The sequence below is a fragment of the Balaenoptera borealis genome (genome assembly GCF_965194805.1).
Source record: "Balaenoptera borealis genome assembly, chromosome: 11".
Taxonomy (NCBI): domain Eukaryota; kingdom Metazoa; phylum Chordata; class Mammalia; order Artiodactyla; family Balaenopteridae; genus Balaenoptera; species Balaenoptera borealis.
The window spans coordinates 58074634-58089016 of NC_138868.1; the positions used below are offsets into that span (position 1 = coordinate 58074634).

Sequence of the window (14383 nt, forward strand, 5' to 3'; positions counted from 1 at the left end):
ACATAGCCATAAATAAATAAATTAAAAAAAAAAATAACAGTGCTAGTTACCATGTATTAAACTGTTACCCTGTTACCCTACTATAGGTATACCTGGAGGTATTAGGGGTTCAGTTCCAGACCATGGCAATAAAGTGACTATTGCAATAAAGTGAGTCACATGAATTTTTTGGCTTTCCAGTGCATACAAACATTACATTTACACTATACTGCAGTCTGTTAAGTGTGCAACAGCATATGTCTAAAAAAACAATGTATATACCTTAATTAAAAAATACTTTATTGCTAAACAATGCTAACCATCATCTGAGCTCTCAGCTTTTCAGTCGTAATCTTTTTGCTGGTGGAGGGTTTGAAATATTGTGAGAATTACCAAAATGTGACACAGAGACATGAACTGAGCAAATGTTGTTGGAATAATGGTGCTGATAGACTTGCTCAATGCAGGGTTGCCACAAACCTCCAATTTGTAAAAAAAAAAAAAAAAAAAAAAAATGCAATATCTGGGAAGCACAATAAAGTGAGGTATGCCTATATGTGACAGATATGATGCTCAGAGTTTTACATATATTATAGCATCTCACCCTCATAACACATGAATGAGGACAGTATTGACATCCAGTTTCATAGATGGGGAAACAGACTCAGCGAGGTCAGCTAGTTTGGCCTACTTCCCACGATAAGCTGGAGGCAGGGCCAGTTTCCCTTCCAGACCTCTGCTCTACACCCCGGAGGGCGGGCCTGCCACTTACACTGCTCTTGTGCAGGGCTGGCATCCCATCTCTCAGGCACAGTCAGGACTTGGGAGCATACCCAGACGGCGGCCAAAAACAAAAAAAAAAGAAAAATTTTGCCTACACTGCAGACAAATGTAACGCTGACACTGTTACCCCTCACGCAGTCATTCCCTATTTGCTAGAAACACAGGACAGTTTAGCCAAGGTACACTGTGGCTGAGACCCTGATCAATATATTGATACTGTATAACATGAAAGGCAAAACAGATATCTGGAAAGTAGTTAATTGAGAGCCTCAGATCTAAGAACTGGCCTCAGAACACCAGTGCTGAGCACATTTACGGTGCGCTGACAGAATCACTGAAAAGAGCTTCATTTTTGTTCTTTAAAGGCAGGTGTCCTTCAAGCTGTTGACTCTTATGTAAGCGCTGGGAATGTGTCTGGAGTTTTCCTTAGCCCAGAGACTAAGTTCTAGCACCCAGGGCAAGGCTACGTGCTGTAAGGGAAAGAGGAGCAGCGAGGAGCAGGCCGGCTAGCCTCTCTGGACGTCAGTTTCTTTCTCTGGGCTGCCGATGGCTCATGTGGGATTCCCCCTAATACCCTCCTGGCGCCGGGATACTGCTGTTTGCACTTAATTGGCAGGAAACACCAAACACGAGAGTGGTAGTAAATGAGACAATGTAACAAGAAGAGCCCTACCTAAGTAGAAGAAATTTTACCTTTGCATTTTACTTTAAATCCTTGCCTTTGAATTGTGTTTTCGTTCCATGCCTGCAGAATTACATAGCCCTTGGAAGAGCAGTATTCACATCTCCCGCCATCCCGGACGATGCTCGTGACCCTCCTGCTGATACTCACGATGTGATATCACCTATATATAGCTCCCTTGCACCATCAGAAAAAAGTCCAAGCTCCTGAGTTGGCTTCCTTCTTCCTGAGGTCGCCACATCCCACCCGGCTTCCCCTGTGGATGCAGTTTTCCAGAGCTTACAGCCTTTTCCTCAGGCTCTCTCCTCTGCCTAGGGAGTCCTTCCACATTTCCCCACTTGGAGAGCTCCTAAACTCACAGGGCCCATTAAGAAGAAGGCCTCTCCTCTCTAAAGGCTTACCCTGGTGGCCCCCAGGCAGATTAAGTCACCCTTTACCTGCATTCTCCCTGGCTGGAGTGCTCACCTCCAAGGAGGCCCTTTTCCCACTGTATATCTCACATGGTGAGATATATAGCATCAGCAATGATATACAGCATTGCATATATATCATATATATATGGCGTATATGATATATAGCACTGCGTCATCAGTAAGCTTGTCTGTTTCCTCCACCTTGACCAGCCCAGCCCAACAGAAAGAGAATATACATATAACAAATAATTCTGCATGATAAGTAACTACTACAAATATAATAAAGTATAAAAAAAATTTAAAATTTTATTCTACCCACATTTCAAGGACCCAATAGCAACATGTGACAAATGGCTACCATATTAGAGAGCACAGATATAGAACGGTTCCGTCCCGGTGGAGCTTCTACTGAAAAGCACTGGTCTAGAATATCTCTTCGGGGAAGTCTTCTCAGTGGTGGTAAATTTGCTTCTTTAAAGTGCAGTTGATTTCCCTAAATAAGCAAAAGATACTGGGACTGCAGTATGCGGAACACGGACACCACCAGGAATACTGAAACTATTGGTTACAAGATGCCACTTCTATCTGATGAGTCACAGTCAACCGTGTTACTTACAAGCTGGCTTTGAAGGTCAATGCTGGCTATTAGAAACCCCTGCAATCTATTCTCCCCCTTACCACTTCATCACCCAGTACGACATCTTTTGCTTAAGTCCTTCTGAAATAACTTGATCTAGCATTTTCCTGTTTGTATTTGTAGATGCTGTTCCTGCCATGTACAACATCCTCTCCTGTCACCCTGGCTGACTCATGACCCTTCAACATAGTTCAAGCTTCACCTCCTATGTGACACCTTCCCTGATGGCCTCTGTGCAGAAGTGGCTGCCCTCTTGTATGCCCCCTGTACATGTACACCCTTCTTCAATCACTCCTTCGCAGGCATGTGTCTTGAAGGTAGCAGTTGTCTTTTTCCCTGACTTGGCCAACCACGGTGCCTGGCAAATTGCACATGCTTGACAAATACTAATTGATAGACTTGTGAATGAATGCCTGAACTCCCAGAGTCCCAAGGAGGCGTCCAACCCTGTGTCCTGCAGTGACAGCATCACCTGAATGAATGTGTGGCCCCTCCAGGTACCACCTCTGAAGGCAGCGCTCCTCGTTGGAATGTGTACATTCCAGGCCATATTTATAACAGGCTTGGCTTATAAACGTTTGAAGCATAGGATGGAAAGAAGTCCATGGACGGCAGCTGAGCCATCCCCCTGCCTTCACAACAAACTCACATCCAAAGCAGTCAAGAAGATAAAAACCTACCTGGCTTTTTAAAGAATTCAAAACCACCCCCAGCGAGCCATGGCAACCCTGAATCAAGAACTGAGGGCACCTCCCTCTCTGTGCTGAGTCAGCGGTCTCTGTCTGCTGTGTGACTCACCCCGCTGCTTATAAACCACCTGAGCAGCTGGGAACAAGGAAGCTGCGCGGCCCACACCCACTGGGATGAGTACTGCTCCCTCCATGTTCAGAATGGCACCCACTGCGACCACAGCCCAGGGATGGATGTGATCCCTCCTGCCTCACTCACTCAAAGGCAACGGGGTCCATCAATCCCCAGCTCTTTCCTGTGAGTCAGGGGTGGGTAAAATCAGATTGGCAGTCAAGAAGCTCAAAATTTGGACTTGATGCTGTGATACGGACTTTCCGGTGGGTTCAAATGCCACTACACAGCCAGTTACCATACATGGTGTGTTGCGGATCACGTCCCAGCCTTATTTCCTCCACTTGAAGTGAAGCTAACGCCCTCCTACCGGGTTGGTTGTAAGGAGGTAGAGAGATTAGGGGCTGCCACACAGCAGTTGAGAAGATATTGGACACCATCCCTGTCTCCTCCCCTTGGCCAGACGTCCCATGAACTAACTGGCTTTGTGGGTTGAGACAAGGTCCATCCTTCTCTGAGTCCTCAGTTTCTCTAGCTACATAGGTGAGCCAAATTATCGCTCAGTTCCCTTCCAGATCCAGGGTGGGAAAGTTTTGGGTATGACAGTTTGGGGTGTGACAATTCCAGTGTGACTCTGTGTGTGTGTGTGTGTGTGTGTGTGTGTGTGTGTGTGTGTGTGTGTGTGTGTGTATGGGGGGGAGAGAGGGAGAGAGAGGGGGAGAGAGGGAGAGGGAGAGGAGGGGAGGGGGGGAGAGAGAGAGAGAGAGAGAGAAAGAGAGAGAGAGAGAGGGAGGGGGAGAGGGAGAGGGAGGGAGGAGAGAGAGAGAGAGAGAGAGAGAGAGAGAGAGAGAGAGAGAGAGAGAGAGAGAGAGGCCATTTTTTTTTAGTTCCCTTAATGGAATAAGGCAGATTTAAATATTTTGATTCCAACCCATTGTGTTCTCTTTGTTCTGTATATATTTTTAAAGCTTATCTTTGTCTTTTAGCTCTTTCAACAATGCAAATCCTCACAATACAAGGTCAAGTTTTTCTCCCTCCCAATGACTTAACATATTAAAAAAAAAAGTTGAAGGCTTATTCTCTGTATTTAAATCTTTGATGCTTCCGATAAAACAGGTTGGAAGGGGTTGGAACAGAAAAGCGCTCCATTTACCTGAGTGACTAATAGGAAGAGAAGGCAGGCTTGCTGCCCGCCAAGAAGAATGGCAACCAGAGTGCTTGCGGGGCAGCGTTCTGCCTTGATCACTTCTCAGAACCCTGTCCCTTCCTGAATCCGTGCAGGCAGCGCTTCCCAAAGAGTTTCTGAAGGAACGCTGCTCTCAGGAGACGTTCTGCAAACACTTTTTTAAACTCTTCTGTTGGGAGTTCAGGAACACTTATGCGCTATTTCCCTCTCATGGAGATTCACATCTGTATAGTCAAGGCTCTGAGAATTCCTGCAGTGCAAGAACACGTTTATTAACCCGTCTAATTTGGCATTTCTCAAACGTATTTGGACACAAACCAGTGTTTTAATGGGGTTCTTCTCCTTCATGGAAAAAAAAAAAAAAAAGCTATTCTGCCCTTCCATATATCCACACACACACGCCAATATGGAAAAAATGCTTGAAACCCTGTTCCAGGAGGCCAGCATGGGGCAGAGGTAACAGCACACATTTCAGAGTCGGACAAAGTCAGGTTCAATCCTAAGTCCACCAGCAGGGTAGCCTTAGGGATGTTACTTAACTTTCCATAGCCTCAGGTTTGCCGTCAGTGAAAACCCAGCTGATAATATCTAGAGTGGCGCTTGTGTGTGCCTTAGGTGAGACGCGCCCTGCACAGAAGTATCTGCCACACAGAAGGAATTTTTTAAATGTGACTCTCTCTCATCTCTCCCCTTTGCAAAATCACATGCGGAGACTTCTGAAAACACACTGGTCATTTTTTTAAACGCTCATAAAATTTTAAATCAAATCAAACTATTTCACATAAGAAGCCTTCTTGGAATGTCATTCCATTACCGAGTCTGCAAGTTTTCTTAGAGTCATCCAGAAAAAAAAAAAATGGCACGGCCGCTTCCATACGCAAATACGTGAAGGAGACCGAGTATTTCATACAGCTCTCTGGAATTTAATATCAAGGAATTTGCCCGTGTCAAATAGTACTTTATTTAACGGAATGTGATATCACTTGATACAGTCATAAAGTGCCTTCCTATCAAAATACAGCTGTTATTAACATTACTAACAACTGCTTTATCCCAGTGCATTTTATTGAAGTCATAACGATGGGCACTTTTGGAATAAGTGTCCCTGGCTAATTTTCAGAGGCCTATCTCCCACAGAGAGTTCATATGGTGATTCCAGCGGGGTTTTCACCAAGGTAGAATGAAGAGTTTAAAATGCTTGAAAGAGAGTCATTTCCAGGTCACCAATAATTAAATAGGAGCTAAAGGAACAGAATATGGAAAATGTGTAATCTTCCCTGGCTCTGAAATAAAAAAAGGTATCAGGGGGACAGTACCTTTGCAGGGAGACTTGATCTCCATCTACAGTAGGATTCCTTTCAAGCCTGGATGTCTATTTCAAAATACCCATTAAAAGTCTATGATGGACTTTAATTATGAGAGGCAGGTGATAAGAGTGCACTCTCACCCGTTGTCTGGGGTGGTTTAGAGCTGCCAATCACCCCCTTCTAAGAGGTGCAATGTACAGATACCACTTTAAAGAGGATGGCTGGACTGCGAGGGAGGGCTTCTTACCCCACAGGTGGTGCTGACAGAAAGCGAGTTAAAATACCTTGGGGCCCTGCAATGTGCACTGAAGGGACCTATTGTTAAAAGCAGTGACAGTTTTCCCATTAATACACAGTTGTTGGACCAAGGGACTCCCTCATCTCGGCTTCTCATTTCTGAGCCTCTAAGGTCCCTCTTTCCACCTCCAGTCACCTGCACACTGTTTGGGGGTGATTTGATGAGATGCCCTGGAAGCTAACAGGTAGCATTAGTCTACACATACACATACACACACACACACACACACACACACACACGCACGGTAAAGGACAGCAGAAAAAGGAGCCCATCTTAATAGAAGTAGCCAACTCTAGAATCAGAAAGACCTGAATTTGAATCCTGACTCCCTCACTTCCTGCTGTGTGGTCTTAGGTAAGTTACTTAACCTCTCTGAGCCTCCACTGTCTATCTGTAAAATGGAGACAAGAATACCTGCCACGTAAATTTAATGAGGCCCCTGCTTCATAATAGGATACCTCATAATGTCATCCAGCCCTAGGAAAGCAGAAGCCTTGGAGTCTGTGTTTGTCTGACTCCATTGTTTCCTGTATAACAACTCCCTCCGCCCTGAGAGAGAAACTTGCTGGAGAGGCCAGCTGAGAAAGAAAAATGATAAATTATTCAGAGGCATTAACATCAAGTCTGATGTAGGTATAAAAATAGTTACAAAACACCACAATCCTCCTGTTTTCATTACAGCAACCTTGCCTCCCTGGGAGGAACAGGAGAGGCTAGGGTCTGGCCTGAGGCTGGGGCCTGGGCCTGGAGCAGGAAAGCCTCATCAGGTTTCTATTTTGCTCTTCTAATTACTCATCTTTGAACAAAGACCAGTGAAGGCACTTGCTTGTCACCTCTTTATTTTAAACCAGCCTTCGGATAGGCTGGCTTAGTTTGGAATTGACAGTATGCTCGGCTATTGGAGCAGCGAGAATTCTCTACATCTTGCCTTCTGTGAGCTCTCCAAGGATGCTGGGCCTGATCCCAAAGCTCCGATGCAAAGGAGCTAGCTGGTAGGCTGCCCCGAGCCTAACCCCTCTAGGAGTCCCAAGCCACGGGCCTGTGTCACCCAGAAGGACTATGCTGTTCCCAAAGGCACATATTCTGGGAAGAAAACAGGAAGAATCCAGCTGGAAAGTTAATGTTTACTAAGCACCTACTCTGTGCCAGGCACCCTGCCAGATACTTTACCTATATTGCCTCTGACAGCCCTCACAACAAATCCCTAATTAGTTGAAAGCCTATACATTTCACAGGTGAGGAAACTGAGATTCAGGGAAATTAAGGGACTTCCCCCAAAGCTCCACCAAAGAGTCAGGGCTCAGGCTGAGATAACCTGACTCCCAAGCTTGCTCTCTCCCCAACCCCCTCCATAAGAGCAGAGCATGTGGTATGAAAAGGTCTTCATGAAATATTCAGCTGCCTTTGTAGCTCCTGTTGCCTCCAGGCCAGATCTGAACGCTTACTCAGGGCTTTTTTTTTTGGCAGGGAAGCTACATGGAAACAATTTCCAATTCATACTTAACAAGACAGGGAAAAGGGCCTGTTCTTGGCCTGCTCCAGGTTTGGGGGAAATCTATGCTCACGCCAGGAACAGTAGGCACGGGGCGGGGGTTGAGGGAGGGTTAAATGGGAGGCCAGAATCAAACCTACTGTTTCCATGAGCCAAGGGTCTCAGAGAGTCTCTTTGGCCGACTTTGCAGGAGAGAAAAGGGGAGCGATCAGCAAGTGAGAGGAAGCCCCGGAGGACAGAGGGAGGAGGAGGCATATGATCGCAATATTTCTTGTGCTTTTGAAAAACATATTCTCACCCTTCAAGTCTGACCCCAAACACTTCTTTCTTTTGGAATCTTGTTTTGCCTCCCCCAGACAACCTGGGTATGAGAGTTCTTTCTCAGATGTGTCTCCTTGGTGCCAGGCTGTGCTGGAGGCCTGATTAATATTACTCCATTTCCTCCTGAAAGCAGGTCCTGTTACTCCATACTAAAGATGAAGGAACTAAGACTAAGAGGTTACTGAATCTGCCAAAAGTCATACAAACTAGCGCAGTGGATCTCAACCAGGGACCACTCCTCCACTACAAAGAATCATCCAGTCAATGGTGCCAAAGCGGAGAACGCGTGGGCCAGTGATGGCTCAGCCAGGATTTAAACAAGGTCGGCCTGGACTCTCCAACTCACCACGTCTGATAATACTCTTAGGCTATCGTAAGAACCTTTAGGTCTGAGTGGATTCCCCTGCCCTTCTGTCCTGAATGACACCAACTGCAGGTTACAGCTCACTCAGCAAGCTTTAATGGACTGATCAGTCAGGATACTCCATAACCGTGCCAAGGATCCAGACGAGCAGCCTCACCAAAGGGAGCCAGCCGTTCTGTAACTGAATCTTTAAAGAGGACAGTGAGTCCAGCTTCCCACCGCCTGCAGGAAGCTTCTCCTCCATACTCTGACAGCCCCTGCTTGCACTCCTCCCATGATGGGGAGCTCACTCCCTTCACAGGCAGTGCAATACTTGGTAGGATGTTCTCCCTGATGCTGAACTGATGCCAGCTCTCCACCCAGCTCTGGCCTACCTTGGTCTCTGGAGCCCTTGGGGATTGCTGGTTAGCTCCTAAGAAACCAGCCCCAGAGTCCTGGTCAGGTTTTCCTGACTGCTGGAATGGTGAAGTAGAAGAACACAGACGTGGAGGCAGAAAGATCCAGACTCAAATCCTGGCTCCACTGCTCATAGAGTTGGTAACGGAGCATCGCAAGTCAGCCCGGAAGAGCTGCAATGTTCAGCACACAGTAGGGGGGGGGTGCTCAGCACACAGTAGGGATCAAATGGCCTATCTTAGCTGGACCTGGCACCCCCCTCTGCTGTGCGCTCTGTGACATCTGCTGGCCTTCCCCGTGTCACATCCTCTCTCTGGCCTCTGCCTGCCTGCCTGCCTCTGGGGTCCACTTCTGAACAAGTAACTTGAATTTCACGATTATTAAGGGATGGGAAACTGAGATGAGTGACAACACCAAATCAAGAAATGACAACCATGAGAGTTACCATGGCAACACTTCAACTTGAAAAGTTCCAAGAATGTGCTGTAAATGATAGGCAGTCCACCCACCCATCCCCGGCCCCGCCCCGCCACACACACACACACACACACACACACACACACACACACACACACACACGCGCGCCCAAAGGTGGGGGCCTTAGAAACTTGTTTGGTGCCTGAGACAATCACCCAAACTCTGGTGTAGAATGAATTAACAGCCTATTTCCCCCTTCAGGGGTAGGTTATGAAGGGAAATTCTCTTTCCAGGAACCTTAATTAATTTTAGCTACAAGGCACCAGTCATCAGTGCAGGCAGGTGTCGGGAGAGGCTGCACATCTTCTATTAAAAGTTTTAGCTGAAAATTCAGAGACATCTGAAGATGGTGTGTATCTTGCTCCTGCCACAGTGGAGAGTGGACGAGCTCCCCACCCCTCCACTTCCCGTGGACTAACTACAGAACAGCTCCTGCAGACGGACGTCTCCTTTACGGTCAGGTAGATCTGGGCAGGAACCCTGGCTCCCTGACTCGCTGGTGGCGGGGCGGGGGTGACCTTGGGTAAGAGGTCGAACCTCTGTGAGCCCCCTTTTCTCCTCTGGAAAATGGGGCAAACAAGACCTCAGCTTGAGGATTGTGGGGACTCAAGAGGTCACGTAAGCCAAACGCAGCACAGAATTCAGCAAAGACTGAGAGGCTCTTCTTGAGAGCGGCAGACACTCTCTAGGCACTGGGGTTACCTCGGTGAACAAAACACAAAGATGGCTGCCTCGTGGAGACGCACCATAGTCCCGAGAGGCTAAACAGACAAATGGAAAACCGCCAGACATATACACGAAAACAGAAATCTGATCCCCCAAGCTCTGTAGGAACCAGCCCCCCATGGTCAGGACTTGGTCAGTAACCTGCCAGCTTTCCTAATTTTTCCTCCCCGTCCACATCAGGACCAACGAGAAAAGACAAATATGCTTCCCAAACGAGAAAAGACAAATATGCTTCCCAAACCAAACACAGAAGACAGCCCGCCCCCAGCTTCCTCAGGCCAACAGCCTCCAATCAAAGCAGCCCTCAAGCCTTCCCCTTTTTTCACTGTCAACCTTCCCCACTTCCCTGCCTGCCTTTGACTCTCAGCGGAGGCTCACGATGGTGGCCGATTCCCTTGTTACGGCCAGCTCTGAATAAAGAGCCTCTGCTTGCTCTCAGCTGGGCGGTCTTTATTTATGTCCACAGCCCATATGCATAACAAAGAAGTAAATTGTATGGCATGTTCTGCCCTTGAACTGGAACCCCAGTCCTGCCCTCAGATTATTCTTAACACAGCAGCCAGAGTGATCTTGTTAAAATCGGAACACATAGTATTTAACACCATGGAAAGAAGAAAATATACAGCAGGGTAGGAGGGGTCTGGAACACTAGGGGCAGGAAAGGGGGTTCACCAATGCAACAGGATTGTCAGGGTGGGCCTTGAGGAGAAGGTGATGGAGGAGCAAAGACTTGGAGGTGGGCAGCTGGCCATGCAGATGTCCAGGGGAAGAACACTCCAGGCAGAAGTCATAGCCTTGAGGCACGAGTGGGCCTGAAGTGTCCCAACAGAGCAGGAGGTGGGGTCAGAGATGCAGGGGAGACTTGGCATGGAGGCGCTCTTTGTAGGTCGTGTAAGGACTATGACCTTTACTCCAAGGCCATCGGGGAGCCATTACAGAGTTTTGAACAGAGGGGTGACCCGTTCTGATTCACGTCTTAATGGGATCACTCGAGCTGCTGTGTTGAGAATGAAGTGCAAGGGGGTGAGTACAGAAGCAGGAGCCCAGTGAGGGAAGCTATGCAGTCCTCCAGATACGAGAAGATGGGGCTCCGACCAGGGTGGCAAAAGTGCAGATGGTGGGAACGGTCAGGCTCTGGATATATTTTGATTATGAGCCTAAAGTTTGGGAGACACTGTGTTAGTAGCTTTCTTCTCCCTTTCCCTCTTCCCTCAAAAATACAGACATCTTCACAGATCCAGGAAGCAAAATGCGGTCCCGGTCACCCTGACAGCCCAATGACCATCGCACTGAGCACGGATGCCATTCCACACACACTGGTCGGGAGCTGGGGTGCCAGCGGGGCAGGTCTGCTCTGGGTGTCTCCAGTGATACCCTGGCACTGCTGGTGAGTGACAGCTCCCCACATAAAATGTGAGCAATGATAACTTCCTTGATCTAACTCTTAGAAAACAAGAGGGAACTTAAACTGGGCTCAATCCTTCCCCAGGACCATTTAGCATCACATATCAAAAGCCTTAAAAAAAATAGCTGCATAATCTTTGACCCAGCAATTTCAAGTAAAGAAATTGGGCTGAAGGAAATAAACAGACAAGCCCATTAAAATGTTGATCTCAGCATTATTGACAGTGGTAGAAAACTGAAAACAGCAACAGGAAATTGGTTAAACAAATAATGACATATCCTTATGACGGACTACTACGTCGCTATTTAAAGTCATTTTGGAGAGAAAGTTTAATGGCATGGGGAAATATGATATATTAAGGTTGCAAAACAGTATGTACAATCTGCTCCAAATGGCGGGGGAGGGGGTTTGGGGGAGGGGGAGTAGGGTTATATGTAGACTCAATACTGGAGAGAAAACCCAAATGCTGGGAGGAGCTACCTCTACATGGCAGGATTATGGGTCATTTTCATTTGTTCTCCGGGTTATCTTAGGTTTTTAAAATTTTCTGTTGTTTACAGGTACTACTGGTGTAATCAGAAAAAAAATCACATTAAATAAAAACATGATAAATGTTATAAAATTTTCAAAGTAGTAATTTATCCTAGCAATAAAAATAACTACCTATTCCACAATGTGTCCTGAGGTTTCATTAGTTTGAGGACATGAAAGGAGCCTGAAGAGGACCATGTAGCACGTGGAACTGGAATCTTTCTGTGACACTATGAAAATGACCACCGTTTACTATGTCTAGTGTCCCCCTGCAGCTGCCACCACTGAGGCCACCACAATACCGACAAAGAGACGCACAAATCTGATGGACCCCACTCTGATACTCCACGCATGGTCGTCCTGAACTTGGGGAGAGGAGGAGGAGGAGGGAGCAGGAGCAGGAAGGAAGATCAAGGTTTTAGAACCTGTGGGCCTTGAACAAACAGCATCAGCATCTCCTGGGAGCTTACTAGAAATGCAGAGTCTCAGGCCCACGCTCCCGCTGACTGAATCAGAACCCATGCTTGGAAGAGTCCCCAGGCAGTGCCCATGCATGTTAAGTTTCAAAGGCCCTCTCCAGAACACAGCATGTTTTCCCGGCTTGGGGCACGGGGGTGGGGTGTGGTTTGAGATGATCTCAAGTAGGAGGATTTCTCAAGCAAATATTAATTACCTAAAAGATGTAAAAATCACCCAAATCATCCAGAAGTGCGGAGTCTCCAAGTCTTTGGGCCACATCAGGACGCTGGCACCAACCCTGAAGAGCTACTTCCATCTCATTAGCCTTTTATAGGAAGTGGACACGGGTCAGGCATTCCCTTTTCTACCCAGGGAATCCTGAGGCCCCGCTGGCTGGGTGGAGAGCTGTGCAGGAATAGTTAATAGCGCTCTGCCCAGAAACGAACATAAAAGGAGCAAAACCAGGTCAAAGCAGTATCACAACATCTCCAGGCGAGGGCTAGGCCTTTTCTAGCACTCAGAGCTTAACTGTGTTGGAACAAGAGGATAGGCTGGGAGACAAGGCTACTTTTCTAACCCTTGCAGATGCCCCAGTTTGCCAGAAGGCCCGGGGAAGGGGTGGGAAAGAAGCCTTGATTGCTATATCCGTAGTCCCAAGGCTCACATAAATTAGGTCACCTGCCTCATACATAAATTCCTCAACACAGGATCACTTTACACTTCTTTGAAGAAGGGAGGAAACAAACATGTCACGAGGCTCTACTCTCTGCACCATTTCTCAGTCTCGGCTACACCTTGGCATCACCTGGGGAGCTTTGCAGAGCTCTGATGCCTGAGTCCCAGCCAGAGCCGTTATAGGGCACTCGGAGGTGGGGCTGGGGTGCTGGTCACTGATAAGAGTCCCCAGGTGATGCTAAGGTACAGCCAAGGCTGGGATCCACTGTGCAGGGTGCTGTGCTGGAACTCGAAATCTAGCACCTGACGGCAGCTCAGAGAAGCAGGTAGAGAATGATTCTGACCAAGCTGGTGCAGTGTGGCAAAGGGACAGAGCTGGAATCAGAACCAGGATGGTTTTTCCATTGCTACAGGCACCTCCATGTTCAGAAGGCAGGGATGCCAGAGGTCTTCTCAGAGTCTGACCTGCAAAAACCTGAATAGGGTTCCTTGAACCCTCCCCCAAGCACCCAGACTGCCCCCACACACATGCACACCTATGTCCACTGCTGAACTATGATGACAGTTCAGTCAAGGCTCTGGAAGGAAGAATCAGAGGACCAGGAGGTGAGTGGGCGAGGAGATAACAGGAAGGAAAAATAGCAATGCCAAGAGCTACCATTCACACAGAAGACGCCGCCTGTGAGGCACTATACAGGCTTCACCAATCCCACACCAACCCTCTGAGGTAGAGACTTCTAGTTTCCATTTTATAAATGAAAAAAAGAATGTTGAAAGCTCTGAGAAGTAACTTACTTGAATTCATACAGCTACCAGGAGACGAACAGCGAATTCAACCCAAAATCCATTGGCACTGACTACTGTCTTACATGGCTTTAAAAAGTACTTAACTGAAGTACCGGGGAGAACCACCCATAGTGGAGGAAAAAGAACTCGTGACTCTGGTGACCCTCAAGAAGTTACTTGGAAGGCTCTGGAAATAACGATGCTCATTCAACAATGAGAAGGACTCACAAAACTGCCACATTCTTTCATGATAATCCTCTCAACATCCTTACCCAATAATCATTATTATTCCCAATTTATGTATAAGGAAACTAAGGCGTGGAGACATTAAGTAACTTGCCGAGGTCCCACAGAAATAAAGTATCAGGATTGGCAGCGGGGCCATCCACAAATCTGGGGTCTCTTTCAAGCTACCAAGAGGGGAAGTGTGGGAGGAGACCTTTCAAGAGGGCAAAAAGTGAGCTGGGGGCTTCCCTGGTGGCGCAGTGGTTGAGAATCCGCCTGCCAATGCAGGGGACACGGGTTCGAGCCCTGGTCCGGGAAGATCCCACATGCCACGGAGCAACTAGGCCTGTGAGCCACGATTACTGAGCCTGCGCATCTGGAGCCTGTGCTCCGCAGCAAGAGAGGCCGCGATAACGAGAGGCCCGCGCACCGCGATGAAG

General features: G+C 47.5%; 1 protein-coding gene across 1 annotated transcript in view; it reads right to left on the reverse strand.

Moving 5' to 3' along the window:
• Positions 1-14383, reverse strand: part of TENM4 (teneurin transmembrane protein 4) — a 756454-nt gene that overhangs the window by 730759 nt on the left and 11312 nt on the right. The gene's annotated exons all lie outside the window — the stretch shown is intronic.